Raw genomic sequence first — 10,372 nt, 5'->3', positions numbered from 1 at the left:
AATTGAAACAAACTGCACTCTCTTGGTATGATAATCGGCAATCGAGGAAATGAAAATATGGGGAAGGTTAATTTCTTTTAGTTTTTGTATTAGTTTTCAATGAATAACTCTATCAAACGCTTTGCGAAAATCCATAAATACGGCGTCAGTTTGACCATTACTATCTAAAGTTTTTGCAAAACTGTGGACTAGCGTAACTAATTCTGTCACTGTCGAGTAGCCTTTTCTAAAACCATGCTGAAAGTTACCTATTGCGGAGTGTTGTTCAAGGAACTAGCTTAGATATTTTGCCATAATATGCTCCAGCATTTTACAGCATGGAGTAGTTAAAGATATAGGACGGTAGTTTTGTATTAGTAAGCGGTCACTTTCCGTAAAGACGGGAATAACTGGAGTGGTCTTCCAGTCCGATGGAATTTTTGATGACAAGAGGGATTTACGAAATAGCACAACAAGACACTTCGCAACGATTTCAGCATACCGCCGAAGAAAGACATTCAGTACATTCTCACGCCGAGGCGATATTTTAGTCTTCGATTCCAGAAGCAGACAGAACACACCATTGTAGCTAATAAAGTTAGTGTCTGAGGGTTGAAAATGAGTAGTGTTTCTCGTCACTCCTAAATTTGATTCAGAGAATACATTGTGGAAATAGTCATTGACTTTATGCGCAAAACCTTCCGAGCCAGTAACTAGGTTTCCATCAACCGATGTTTCTGTAACAGATTTTTTTGTCCTCGATCATTTAATTCCAAAACTTACTGGGGTCACTTTTCAAATAAACTCGGCAACGTCGTGTTAAAGTAGTAGTGTTTTGAATCATGTACCGCAAATGCAAGTTCCTTTTTTAGCGTTTGGATAAGACAAGAGTGGCGGTTAACATTTAGAAATGGCAATGGCCACTTGAGGCACGCCGAGCGCAATTACATTATGGTAATGGCCCTTATTATTATCATTCGAAGGAAAAAAAATACACTGGACAATAAGGTGAAACAATAACATTCTGTACTCAAACGTTGGCACAGGTTAACGCTCCTGGAATTCGTTCTCGAGTCTCTGATACTCATGTCCCTCATTACCTGTTTGCAATATACTGTTATAATCTTTTTTTCAAAAAAGCAAGAATATCAGCAAAAGAAAGACTTCATACAACAGAAACTAGCTTCTTTAAAAGAAAAGAAGTTTTACGTAACTGAATATAAATAATAATTGTGTTAACGTTAGCGGTCTTTTATAGCGTGCGCGTATATACAGAAACGGCAATGGCCGCACGTATATGCAAGAACATAACATCATGGCTCGCCCAGCTTGAAGTTTCTTTAGATTCACCAACAGTTTTTGAAGCAGATACTAGATGCAGATGCACGAGAAGCGCCGCGTAGTTTGTGATCATGGAACCTTTGGGTTATTTCGTGCTAGCATCCGCCACAGAAAGGGCAGCATTAACATAACACCCTGATGCATCTACAGTGGTCATATCTTAAAGACGTCCATAATTGTATCGCTTTCAGGCTTCCTTTTGGCCTCATTGGAAAAATGTATTGGAAAATGTAGGAAGGTATTATGAGAAGGTGAGAAGGAAAGCGGAATGCCAGCGGTGACCAGGCATGCGGCCAGCGTGTCAACAACGCGCTGGCATGGGCATGTGGCCCACTGCGCTTGCGTTACTTCACTTGGGGCACCGCGGCCGCTGGAGAACACGCTCCACACGAGTCACGTTCCCTGCGTTCCTGCTTTCCTTCTGAACAATGAGCGACGCAACCAGCGCAAATTCTTCGTCTTCGACTGTTGCTAACCGAGCTACCCAAGAAGAAACTCAGCACCGCAGCCGATCGAGCGTTCCCTGTCGTTCACAATCCAATTATTTGTCGCATTATATTGCGAAATCGAAACATCTAAACAGCTGCGGCCAAAATTCGCATTATGGAGTGTCGTAATCGTCAGTGAACATTTTGGTAATTCAACTGAAGTAACCATAATTTTACCATTGGCAAACTTTGAATTGTCACGAGACTACGTGTTTGATTCAACTAACTAATCAGTGTGGCCAAGGAATTGCTAGAATTCACGTTGTCAAATACCGATTTGCGCATTACTCAACGTTCGGCATTTTCACTTTCCTGCTGTCATGCACATCTCAATTGTTGTAAAGTAGAAAAACGCTTTTGGCAGCAGCACCACCGAAAGTGTGCCGAATATGAATAAGACATAGTGTTTTCAGAGTCTCTCTTGGCTCACATTTACCATGGCATCTAGAGACTGCAGAAATGCGTGTTTTTAGAGGTGCTCTCTTTTTTTTTAGTGAAATGGATAACAGGAGAGATTGGCGCCTTTATGGCTACTCCTTGTCGCTTTGAAAAGGAAAGAAATATGCGCGAGAACAGTGAATAATGTCACAAATATTGCTCGCATAAGAACACCAGATGTATAAAACCAATAGATTCCAACAGTGCATGAATCACAGTTTTGTGCATGAGTTCAGTACGCATCGACATATATCATCAAATATCAAAAAACACTATCACCCCATAAATCAATTTTGAACGTATTTGTATCAGTGATTGATTTTATCGCTATAAACTGAGCGTAATTATTTCCCCGAGATTGTTGCCCTTTCGAAAAGCTTTTCTAAAGCAAGAAATTCTGTTTTCTGAAGACCCGCTGTTGGTGATGCACAAAGGATATTTTTTTAATGTGAATTGTCCTCTATCTAAAAGCAGCAAATGCGCTTGCAATACCCTACGTGGTGAATCATATTTATTTTAGTCGAGAAGGAAATTATTCACACCTTCGTCTTAATGGCCGCAAGAACACTGCGGACTAGAGGCACGTTTTCTCATCTACAAGAAGCGCAGACTTAAAGCAGTGCCAAGCCGCAGGCGGGGAACTAATGTTTCGACGCTTCTGTTTTTTCTCAGATTTGACGGAATTCATAGGCTTATGCATGGGCCTGTCAAGTATAATTCCGAGTTCATAGATTGCTGATCAAACCAGGTAGTTTCTTTGAGAATACAGGATATCTGTCTCAGGAGCAGAAAGGATTTCACTGCGCAAAAGAGGAAGAATAACTGTCTCTGCATTATTGTGCACCCGAATCGCAGCTGCGTCCGCTGCAGTGTCCGGGTATCCATAGAAATACAATTACGCCATTCACTGTGCATGCGTATGTGTGTTATTTGAAAGTCTCATGCAATAGCAAAGTGTTCAAAGAATTTATCCTATTGTTTGTAGCAGTGCAAGAGTGGCTTGCGAATCGCTAAATATAATCCATTTTTGCGCATTTTTTACAGATGGTATGAAACGCAAAGCACACAGAATCGCAAACACTTAGATCACGGTTGATGATGTCTCTCTTGATAACCTAAATGTTTACTCTTGTGACAAATGTCGAATGACCGAGGCTGAAGCCGAGGCACTCTTATGACATGATCCGTCTGTATACAAGTGCATGTACTGAGGATATAATGAGTAAATTTCGAATAGTGCCAGTTGCAGTGCAGCTACCATTAAGCTTTATCTTAGATAAGATCCCTTTGTGCGACAGTTCTATTTTAGGGCTTTTAAAGTTTAGATTAGGGTAACTAACATCCGCTATGCATAATGCAAATCTTGGTAATATAGCTTTCAGTTCATGAACAACATCGTGAATCTTGTTTTTATTTCGTTCGCTAAGCGTGAGTTTCAATGGATGCTTGTCGTGTTGTGTTAGGATGCGATAAATATATCGGCATGTTTCAACTGTTCGTATGGCTGAATATGGCGTGTGGCGAGCTTCAGCAATTACTAGAGACAATCGAGCTAGGTGGCGGAACTCTGAAACATTCTCGCAGCCTCCTTGCCAGTATACGCTCAAGAGACGTTCATTAGATGTTTGCGCTTAACCTTAGCAGTTCCCTGGTAGTTATAGCAGCTCAGTGCACGACTAAGGTATTTTCCTACAGGGTAACTTGTGAATCCCGAGTGCACTCTTAACGTATCCAGCAGCGACGTGTACTGCGGCAGTACTTCACTAAATGCTGTTAGATATGGCGCCGTTTCCTGAGGCTACTTCGAGTTCCCCAGACCACATCGGATGGCAGCACAGCTAATTGAGGAATGCAGAAGCAGGAAGCGCATTCCAGAGAAGCGGCCGAGCAGACAAGTTTAAGGCAACGAGTTTACATGCCAACAAGTTCGTGCGCCGCCGGGATTAGCAGGTGGGCATCCGACAATGAAGCAGGTGCAGCCCTCCCCTTCTCTTTGTTCGAAGTGCATTGCCAGTCTGCGATGCAAGACCGCAGCAAGCCGCCAGGTGTGACACCACGACACGGGCGCCTACCATTGGCTGAAAGTGGCGTCATCGGAGCGGACTCTCCCATTGGTCAAACATGACGTGACTTGCAGTGCTCGAAGGGTTTATAAGAAGCCTTCCAGAGAGACCTGAGCTTTCTGGGACAGGCCCTGATTCCCTGATTCACCTCTCTCGAACTTCTTGCCGCGGGCCGCAGCGTCCGAGTTGCTGCCGGCCCGTAATGACTGTACGAATGTTACTGGACACTCACCTCCTTGTAAATAATGTAGAATAAATTACTCCCAAGTTTTTGGTTTTCATCCCGAAGTCCCGTCCTCAAACCCCTACATCTGGTTGGCAGCGGTAGGATCGCCTCCGAATGCATCAGCTGGTGGCAGCGCTACGGATCAACCTTCGTCGAGAAAGATCATAAGGAACCGGGAAGAACGAAGAAGAGAGAGCCTTCGTCGAAAGAGGTCCGAAGAGACTGGGAGTATCGAAGAAGGAGCGAGCCTTCGACCCAGGGAGTCCGGAAGGAACCGGGAACAGCGGACAAATGAACCGGATGGCAGGGTGCTGCAACCGTAAGTGAGCGCGTGGTTTTTTTCCTTATGATTCGCCAGACTCAAAGGTTGTGTGTTCAATTTTGATAGTTCTGGGAATCGGGAGTTTGTTGCATTGTGTGTTTGCACAAATTAATTAAGGAAAACAGTTTTAACCACCTGTCGGGGCAGCTGCCATGGATCTTAGAAGGTTGACGAGGTTAGACTTGTTGTTGGTGTGCGACGATTTGGGAGTTGAGGCGGACGAACGGATGGAAACGCCAGCTATCATAAAGGCGATTAACGATAGTGGCAATGATGATGAAAGTATTAGGCTTGCTTGGGAGGTGATACAGGAGCCACGGGAGCGTGTGCGTCGTGTACGTTTGCGAGAGCGTCGTGAGCTTAGGAGTGAGCGTCAGCGTGAAGAACGCGAGAATGAACGGAAGCAGGAGCTTCAAGAACTTACTCTTAGGTGTCAGCGTCACGAACGTGAGAAGGCACGCGAACGTGAGCGAGAGGAAAAGTATGAGAGAGAGAAGGCAGCACTGATCAAAGAGCTACAGTATTGTGATCAGTTATTGGCACAGAGACAACGGCTGTCTGAGAATTCTGTAGGTAGTACAGAGCGAAAGAATGAGGCAGCATCGAGCAGATTTTCGCCAGAAGCCGACGAAAAGAGTAGTGCCTGTGAGATTGGCTGCCGATTCATAAGTGAAGGGAAAACGCTAGCTGCTAACGATGCCTTAGTGGCAACAGAGGCCGTTAAAGGCCGTAGTGAGAGCGACGAGGTGCTGTGCCAACAGATGACTGTGGAGACAGCTAGGCCAGCTGCGAACAAATTGGCACAGTTACCGAGCGTGTGCGTCGCTGGTAATGTTAGCGAGGTTGCTAGCGAAGAGAAGGGCACTTCTGACCCGACAGAAGCGAGCACCCATGTAGAGCCAGATGTGCGTGCAGAAGTGAAGTGCGAGCTGGACGATGCAGTTGAGAATAGTTCTCGGGGTGGCGAGCTCCGTAGCTCACGAGAGAACAACTGCATTGTTCAGGGATCGGTGCGGCTCTCCGCCAGTCTAGATGGCCTAGATAGGGATGATTCAGTTAATCATTCGGACTGTGCGCGTGAGACAGCGATCGATACCGACGGACTGTGTGTCGATGCACAGCGTGAGCTGGGCAATGCAGTAGAGGGCAGTTCACAAGAGTGCGAGTTGCATATCTCGCGTAAAGCCTGCTGCATTGTGCCAGAGTCGGTTGGGCTGTCCGCCAGTCGAGGCAAAGTGAGAGTAGATTTAAATGTAAATTACTCAGACTGCGCGGGTAAGAGGCCGATCCGGGCCGACGAAATGTGTACCGGCCAGCACGAGGCACGAGAAGGCGACATGAAGGAGAGTGCTAAGAGAAAGCGCCGTAAAAAGAAGCGCAGTAAAAACCGAAAGTCGGTAATTAATGTAGCGCCGCCAAAGATGGCGAGAAACCCAAAAGAGCAGGGCGCGAGGAAGAAGGTGCGGTCGTCTAGGACGATGTTGACGCATCCAAAATGGTCGAGCCACCGGTCAAAGGGGGACCGCGAAGAATGTTCTGCGCGGACGCGGACAAAGGGCACGGGGCAGTTAATCTCCTCGTCGTTCCGTAGTTCTTTTCAAAGCTCAGCGTGCAGTTCGAAGAAACGCAAGGTGGCAGGACGAGACCAGGTGGGGAGTAGCGACGCGGTCAATCGAGTTCGTGTTGAAAGCGGGGCGCGGGGACGCAAATTGGCAGTAGACCGTAACGTCTTGGGGGAGCTGATAGTGAATCAGCCCTTTTGTTGTCTCTCGGCAGCCAGAGTAGCTTTCAGACCACGTCCACCCCGCGTTCGACTCAAAGTATGAGTCAGTCGTAAGCAATCGGGAACGGGAAGCCAAGAGAGCTTCCGTAGAAGTAAAACGTGTTATTTTGTTTTATTTTGAGCATCGGAAAGTTTTCGCGAATTGAGACTGGGATTTCTTTCAATGTGTAACGTATGAGCTTTGTTTATGTTTTGGTTTGAGAAAGCTCCGAGATTTGAAAGATGCGTTTTAAGTAAACATGTAGTCTCGCGAGATGCTCATTAATAAGTAAATAGGCTTTTTTTTGTGTATGTGTGAGTAACCTGAGGGTCAAGGTTATCGTCGAAAGGCCTATGGTAAAGCGCGTGTGTTATTGAACCTTCTTTAAGTGTTTTTGAATTTTGTAAGGTTAAGCGCGTAGGTTTTCAGTGAGTGCATGATTTGCACTGAGAAGCGTTCTTAGTTCCATTAGCGCGTGTCCTGTGTGGACGGAAGGGAGCAGATTTAGGACTGGGTTGCTCTGGCAGCCGTATTCTGACTTCTCTTATAAGTACGCGTGGAACGAGTTATTAGAAGACGCATCATTTTAAGAGTTCTGCGGAGTGTGTAAGTCCCGCAAGTTTAATTGTTCGTTTACGTCACGTGTCCTGTAGGACCTTCAGGGAAAAAACGTGAGTAAGCGTAAGTGAAAAGTTTGCCTACAATGCAAGTACGCGTTTTGTTTAGTGACCACAAGGCTAGTGCGCTTGTGATTACGTACTTGTGAGGTTGACCAGATTGTTCAGTGGCACCAATACGTGTGATAAGTACGCCACTGCGATAGATTGGAAACATGCTGTTCGTGTAGTTAGGCCACTTATGTTATGTTCGGCTGTTTTCATTTGTTGTTTGCATCCTCAACGACCCTTTTGTTTTGCAACAACAATAGTGCTCTGGTCTTGTCGGCATTCGGGGAGAAATGGATAGCGGTTTGGAAGGGTGGTTGGAACTGTTTTGTCGAAATTGGGGAAATAAAAGATCAGGGTTGATTTTGACTCAGTAATAGTCTGGCGAGTCAGGGGTGAAGAGCCTGCGCTTACGCGTGGTGCAGCGCTGTGCTGTTTTGTTTGTTTGACGTTTGTTCTCCAGGGCCCAGGATCCCGAAGTTCGTCAAACGTGGCTCGACCCCAGTACCCTGCAGCTTCTATCAGCGTTCCTCATGGCCAGGGAATTGATTTCACCGGCCATTCAGAACTACCGGGGCGAGGACGAGCTGTTAGATATGGCGCCGTTTCCTGAGGCTACTTCGAGTTCCCCAGACCACATCGGATGGCAGCACAGCTAATTGAGGAATGCAGAAGCAGGAAGCGCATTCCAGAGAAGCGGCCGAGCAGACAAGTTTAAGGCAACGAGTTTACATGCCAACAAGTTCGTGCGCCGCCGGGATTAGCAGGTGGGCATCCGACAATGAAGCAGGTGCAGCCCTCCCCTTCTCTTTGTTCGAAGTGCATTGCCAGTCTGCGATGCAAGACCGCAGCAAGCCGCCAGGTGTGACACCACGACACGGGCGCCTACCATTGGCTGAAAGTGGCGTCATCGGAGCGGACTCTCCCATTGGTCAAACATGACGTGACTTGCAGTGCTCGAAGGGTTTATAAGAAGCCTTCCAGAGAGACCTGAGCTTTCTGGGACAGGCCCTGATTCCCTGATTCACCTCTCTCGAACTTCTTGCCGCGGGCCGCAGCGTCCGAGTTGCTGCCGGCCCGTAATGACTGTACGAATGTTACTGGACGCCCACCTCCTTGTAAATAATGTAGAATAAATTACTCCCAAGTTTTTGGTTTTCATCCCGAAGTCCCGTCCTCAAACCCCTACAATGCCCAAATCTCTGGCAGTTGCATCATCTCAGTGCAAGAATAAAATATTATGCTATAGCTTAAGATTGCAATCCCAGTGCACTCTTTATGTATGTTGAAGAGATATGGACTGTGGTAGTTCTTCGCTGAATGTAAAAATCTCTGGCAGCTGTAGCATCTCAATGCAAGACTAAGGTATTCTTCTACAGGATGACTTGTGAGTCCCAAGTGCACTCTTTACGTATCTTGCAGCGACGTGCACTGCGGCAGTTGTTCGCTAAACGACAATATCTCAGGAAGTTGAAGCATTCTATGTGCAAGACTAATGTATTCTTCTCCATGGTGACTTGTGAATCCCATATACAATTTTTACGTAACTCGCAGCCACGTGGACTGTGGCACGTTTTCGCTAAGTGTCCAAGTCTGTGTTAGTTGAAGCATCTGAGTGCAAGAATAAGGCAGTCTTCTGCAGGGTGACTTGTGAATCGCATGTGCACTCTACCTATCTCGCAGCGACGTGGACTGCGGCAGTTCTTCTCTAAATGTCGAAATCTCTGGAAATTGAAGCATCTCAGAGCAAGACTAAAGTATTCTTCTACATAGTGAATTGCGAATCCCAAGGGCACTCTTTACGCATATTTAAGCGACGTGAACTGCGGCAGTTCATCGCTAAATCTCCAACTCTCTGGCAGTTGTAGCATCTTAGTGCAAGAATTAGGTATTCTTCGACAGGATGACTTGTGAATCTCAAGGGCACTCTATACGCATATTTAAGCGACGTGAACTGCGGCAGTTCTTCGCTAAATGTCCACATTTCATTTGCAGTTGCAGCATCTCAGCGCAAGACTAAGGTATTCTTCTACAGGATGACTTGAGAATCCCAAGTGCACTCTTTCTGGCAATGGTTTGTCTCCTCTGGAATGAAGAATAACGCTTCTCATCGGGTGTGATTATATAGCCCTTGGTGATTGTAGGGTGTCTTACGACGGGCAATCAAGCAGTTGTTTTTCCGTATATTGAACTTGTACATGGCATATCTTGCCACAATTTTTTTCAATAAGATGCCGGAATAAATGGCTTGACTCCTAGACCAGCCATTTCACTCATCAACAATAGATGTCTTGAGATGAGATGGAAGTAAGGTTTACAGAAAAACTTCCACCTTTACGAAGAATGATTGCACCTTTTCCTTTACCGCGGAAACATTTTCTGACGCAGCACGGTTTGAATACACTTGCCATAAGTTGCAGCGTTCCTGTGAGGGTTGAAAAACAGATGGAATTCCCTCAGGTTACTTCTCCGCTACCAAAGAAAAGGATGTATCGTCACCGTCTATGTCTTCACTTCGCTCATAGGAAGACGTCCTATCTTCGTCAACCTGCGGTTTCTTGGCTTCATTTTCTCATGTATCGACCACTTTCACTGAACGTGCGCTCGAAGGCACTGCAGCGTCGAAAACTAGCGTCGCCTGCTGGACCACATCAGCCGCGTCTGATGGCCCTTTCGAATATGGAGCCAATTCTGCAATACTCATACGCGTCGGAACGCGCCGTCAGACATATGGCTCGTGCCAGTGTTCTCTGTTATCTAACCTCCGTGGTAGGTGGAAATACGCTGTAGAGCGTAGCAAACCACACGATAATATGCATGAAGTTTAACCTGGCCCCGTACACTCTCAAGTTCAACTAATGGCCACAGAGGGCGAAAAAATCGACCGCGCGCCGCTGCTAACAAAGCCGACCTAGTAGCATCACCTCGGGATGCGTTCGTTAGTTCCAACATTTCCCGGTAGAGGCGTCGTAATAAGCGCAATTTTATCTTACAAACTTTCTCTTACAATTACCGAAGCATTTTCTTTTACATAAAAACAGGGCAAAATTATCATTGCTAATTAGATATTGTACTCTTTGTTAGTAA

This window comes from Dermacentor albipictus, chromosome 2, assembly GCF_038994185.2.
Source record: "Dermacentor albipictus isolate Rhodes 1998 colony chromosome 2, USDA_Dalb.pri_finalv2, whole genome shotgun sequence".
NCBI lineage: Eukaryota > Metazoa > Arthropoda > Arachnida > Ixodida > Ixodidae > Dermacentor > Dermacentor albipictus.
This window is presented reverse-complemented; position numbering follows the sequence as displayed.